We start from the raw sequence: 5,919 nt of genomic DNA on the forward strand, positions 1-5,919 counted from the left end.
AATCAAAAAGATCTTCCTTTAATGTGCATATATTAGGTCGCAGTGTTACAGATGTTCAAACTATTTTAACTCAAAATTATCTGCCTTTCAATATCATTGTCAAAATCTGAATGTGGATATCTAAGAAGTTTCTGCATATAAGGTTGCTTGAACTGACTTTTAATCATTTTATAGTATATAAAATTCTTTATATCTTATTTATTTATCCTGATTAAATTTGTGGATGTAGTAAGTTCGTATATTTTTAACACCTCTAGATATCCGAAAGAGTTTAAGTACATACCTTGAATCAAATATCGAATCAAATATCAACTACCATTGCGATAACATCTTCATTAACATACTTCTTATAGTTAGAACACAAATAGAAGTTATATTATGAAAATTTGAATTTATAAATACTGTAAAAAAGTTCTAATTACTATGAGTCTATTTTGCAGTGAACCAATGTTTGACCTATATTTCAGGTGTAGTATCACTATCAAAATTTCTAGAGAACGAACATCAACATCAAGCTCACAAAAAATGACAGAACATCTTTCGTTGCTGTTTGAGTAGTCTTGCAATCATAGGGCGTGTGAAAGTCGTTCTCGCCTATGGCAGCCCCATATTAATTTTGTACATTTGATGTAGTTCATTTTGGAGGAATTCAAAGGTGAAGAATGCTCATAATTTCACTGCCAGGAAGCAAAGTTTAAATGAAAAATGTTACTAAAACGTTATTGTTTAGATATATTTTATTATGACATATATATATGTATGTCGTACTCTGCATATAAAAATACAGACTACGATATCTACAGTTATTGTTGTTGTTGTTGTTGTTGTTGTTGTTGTTGTTGTTGTTGTTGCTGTTACTTTAATGTTCACTGTTGCTTATTCGCTTTTGTTAGAAGTTGATTGAAACATTCTTTCGCTTCACTGGGCATTTTCATTCGCTGGCATTTGAGATGTCGACTTTAAATGAGTGAATGAGTGAGGAAAATGCGCCCCGCTGATGTGTTGCCAAAGTTCTGTGACATGGAACGGTGATGAGTGACTAAAGTCATTAGGTTTATGATGAATTTAAAGCAATAAAAATTGTAAAAGGTGTGTTTAAATTAATATCGGCTCAAAGGCTTTTCTCATCGTAATAAGGTTACACAAAATGCAAATCTTTCACGTTCCGTCAACAAAATACTATATCTTTTTTATACAAATTTCTTTTGTGGATTTTTTATGATGGACTTTTACAGAGAAACTGTTTTTCTTAGGTTAAAGTATCTTACGTTGCTAAATGAAACTTTTTAAGGTTAAACTTTTCTTTACCTAGTTAAAAACTTATGCTTAATTAAATGGTAAAAAATAAATAGTTATTTAAAGAGTCTCAAGTGATTTCAGTCTTTAAAATTAAGCTCTTAGGCAAGGAAAATGTAATGCGTAAAGTTTATTTTCTTTAAAGTATCAATAAGTTTAATACGTTTTCGAATTGAAATTTGTTGCTTTTATTTACATAAGTTAAAAAAATATAAGCTCATCTAGTTACACTGTACATAAAACTAACATGCAAATATGCAAAAAAACATACTCAAACTGGCCTAAATATAAGAATCAATACTGTTCTTTTTTGCTCATATAATTAAAATACTTTATAACTACAATAAAAATACCTAATAATCTAATAAAAATATCCAAATAATAAGCTACATAAAGTTTTAATGTGAAAAATCCAAATACTACATCATTTCATTACATTTATACACAACTTTAAGGTTTTATAATGTTATCTTGTTAAAATCCCTTTCGTCTTAACGTGAAAAATCAAAATCTTTTTCAATCATTCACATTCAGTCTGAAATTTTTTAAATACTTAATAAGATTAAATTAGTGTCTCCGTCGAATTTTCAAAATCCGCTGGCCGGATAGAATATTGAACACCGAATTATGGGGAAAATAAACCAGCCCAAGTTACAACGCAGATAACAAAACGCAAGTCTTCCTGGATTGGGCACACTCTTCGACAAACCGCAAATAATATACCAAGGCAAAAACTGCGATGGAAACCACCAGGAGGTCGGCGACCCGGTGCACCAGCAGGAACATGACGAAGAACAATTAAAAAACAAAAGATGCTGGAATTACTTGAAATGATGTTACAAGAACAGCTCCTAATAGAATACGATTTAAATCAATGGTGGAGTTCCTATGCTCTAGAAGAATTTCAGAAAATCAGTATAGTAGTAGTAGTAAAATGCAGCAAAACTTATGTTAGTTTTATAAATTTATTTCTTAAAATTACTTTACATGGGTGAATCTAGCATTTAACAGTGATTTGGTTTACGTGTATATTATGTCAAAATATTATCCAGTAATAAATATGTTTTTTCTAACCTTTAATAAATATGGAAATTTTGCTATGAAACAAATATAATGTTTCAAATACACTCCTTTTGGAATATATGTATGCTTTGCAAAATTAGATAAACAATTGTTTTTAGCCACACCATTTTAGCATGCTAACCTAATTTTAATTTCACAAAACGTTAATTTGGTAAACGCCACAACCTGTAATGAAATAGACTCTAAATACCAACACTTAAATTCCTAAGCATACCCATTGACGCACCTATTAATGGACAGCGTGGACAACATGTCACAGAACTTACCTTAACTTAAATTTCCATGAAAAAAAAAAAAATAAAAACATAAATGAAATACTCTTTAAAAAACTAATGGAACAATTGTGACAATTTCTATCTATGCATGACTTCCCACTTTACCAAATAAAAGGACATTCCTACACTCACTATAACGAAAAACTACAAGCCGAAAATTGTATATCAACGGTATAGACCAAAACTTTTTAGAAGGCTGCGCTGTGTGCAAAGAAATGGAAGAGGGAAGTGTACAACAAATGAGTTACACCCTTTTTTTCGCTATCCGTAGTTGTTTATATATATTTCTGAATATAGATACAAATATATATGTATATGTACATATATAAATATAATCCATTTCACGGTTTTGCCACTACTAACTTACATTAAGAGTACTTTCTTCTTCTTGGAATTTTGTGCACTAAGCCTCTTGTCGTTAGCCATGTAGAGGGTGGTAATTATAATTTGTATAGTCCTGATTATTATTGTGAAAGCTTTATTTTCTTTTGAAATTTCCGGGATACGCACAACTTTTTTTTCATAATTATACACGTGACGGAGTAACTCTGTGAACTACACAGGTTGTTTGCTTATTAAAATTGCTTGGATCGTGGGTTGCACACAGTTGGAAACCAGTGAAAGTGTCGTTCGTTCTCAAACGATACAATTTTTTAATTACAGAGCAAGAATGTCCTTAAATACAAGAAATAATAATATATATAAATATTTAAAAAAAAAATAACTTTTAAAAAATGATTCATAAGTCAAATTAATTGAATCATTTTAAACACATTTACAAGGTGAGATGAAAAAACTGCAACAAAGTAAAACGCCATAATTTTTTCATTTTTTTTAAATTTTATTGAATGAAAGCAAAAAATGTCGGAAATAACATCAAATTTGAGAATCGGTTTAGATTTGTTTCGATGGCCACTTTGGCAACAGAACTTGGCTTCAACGGCCATTGAAAACATTCCACGCTGCCCGAAAGTGGCTCTGCGGTATTTTGTCCCATTCTCGGCGAAGCGCTTGCTTGAGATGATCGACACTTTGGTATTTTTTAGTTCCAACCTTGCTTTCCAAAATACCCCAGGCACAATAGTCCAACGGATTGGCATCCGGAGATTTTGGTGGCCATTGTGCGGTGGAAATGAAGCGAGGAACCTCATTTCTTAACCATTCTTGGATGGCGCGTGCTGAGTGCGATGGTGCTGAGTCCTGTTGGAATGTCCAAGGTCTGCGGCCGAAATGTTTGCGTGCCCAGGGCTTCAGAACTCCCTCCAAAATATTTTCGCGATAGATTTGCGCATTTAATTTGACACCACGGTCGATGAATACGAGCGGCGAGCGACCATCGGCTGTTATGGCGGCCCACACCATCACCATGGCCGGCTTTTGAGTTGTGATGGCCAACCGAAGTTGCAAATTTTCAGCTGACCTCTCTGGCAAGTAAACACGATCATTTTGTTTGTTTACAAACTGCTGGATAACGAATGGTTTCTCATCGGAGAAAACCAAATTCGGCAGTTCACCACTTTCGGCCAAGCGAAACAACTCTTTAGCTTTTTCGAGTCTAACTTTTTTTTGCGCATCAGTAAGATCTTGCACTTTTTGGAACTTGAATGGCTTTAGTCCAAGCTCATTTTTCAATATTTGCCGAATGGCATATTGCGATATGTTCAGCTCACGAGCCATTTTTCGTCCACTGCGACGCGGATTTCGTTCAATTCGCTTTTTCACTTTTCGAACCATTTCTGCCGATGTTGCTGTTTTTTTTCGTCCACTTCCTTGACGTCGGGCTACGCTACCAGTATCATGGTAACGAGCGATGGTACGAGACACAAAACATTTATTCACTTTTAAATGCTGGGGGGCTCTAACGATAGCCACTTGTGGTTTTCCAGCCAAATGCAAAGCAATCACACTATCACGCTTGAATTCCATCACAAATAACTTTTTTTCTGAAAAATAATGAGCTGTCACTAGAATAAATCTGACAGCTGTGGGACGAGCGGTTTAGAAATGACAGCAGTCTGAAGTTGGTTGCAGTTTTTTCATCTCACCTTGTATATACCCTTTATGCATTGACGTTTTCCATTAAAGCTGCACTCGAATACTTTGATGGGTATTAAAAATCATATTAAGTCCATTAAATTTGACATTGGTATTCGACAAAGCGAGTAGAGTGTAGTACTTAGTTCTTGAAAGAATTTCTATTGCTAAAGTGAATATCAAAACTCATATTAAGTCCATTAAATTTGTTATAGGTCTTCGACAAAGCGAGCTGAGTGTAGAACTTAGTTCTAGTCTAGTCCTTTAGAATCGCAACGTCGACCGCGAGAGCAGAACTTATTAGTTAATTCATTATATTTATAGTTACAATAGCAGATGATTTCGATTTCTTGGAGGAACTTCAAAAAGTACTCTAAATCTAGTACATTTGACACTAGATGTCACCAACGGGAGTTGAGTGCAGAACTTAGTACTTAAAGTCAACCTTTAGATTGTGAAAATTATTAATGCATGGGCTCTAAAAAACATCTTAGGATTATTAAATTCGACTTTGATGCGTATTTGCATAAGTGAAGATTTCGATTACATATTTAGCGCCAGAGGACTTAAAAATTGATTACTTACGAGTATTTAGCGACGAGTACGAGTGTTTAGCGACTGCACGAAAAGACTAGGGCATTCACCTGACGTAACAACAATTTTGCGGGACTAAATTTGGTATTACCCGCACTCAATAAATTTTTGGCTGCTGGATTTTGTTTACAAGGAAAACTGTAACTTTGGGTTCTACGCACCAATTACAATGATGTAATTTCATTTTGTCAATTTAGCTGTAATCCTCTCCTCCCTTGTCTGCTTGTGATGTGCTGTGTTTTTGCTGTGTTTCTGCTGTCGCTTGCATTATTTTGTCTGCTCCGAAGTACAAGACAGCATACTGAAATGAATCATTGCTCCCGAAAAGAACATTCGCCCCAGCAATTACTAATAGGAAGAGCAGAGCAGAAGTTGAGCGTTCACATTATTTTCTTGTCTTATTTTTAAATTCTTAGCTTTTACAGTCGGTTACTGCAATATGCCGCCCTGTTGTTGTTGTACTTTAATGACCATGTTCTGCAGCATTCGTGTCGGTGTCCTTTTGCATAAATGTTTTGCCACGAACTTTCAAGGTTAAATCGAGGTACTGCGACGCGTCGTCCAATGACATTAACAGTTCGTTCACACATCTCGTAAGTTTTATTGCTCCACTCTTTGAATCATATTCTTTCTTAAT

The sequence above is a fragment of the Teleopsis dalmanni genome, chromosome 2, assembly GCF_002237135.1.
Source record: "Teleopsis dalmanni isolate 2A chromosome 2, ASM223713v2, whole genome shotgun sequence".
Taxonomy (NCBI): Eukaryota; Metazoa; Arthropoda; class Insecta; order Diptera; family Diopsidae; genus Teleopsis; species Teleopsis dalmanni.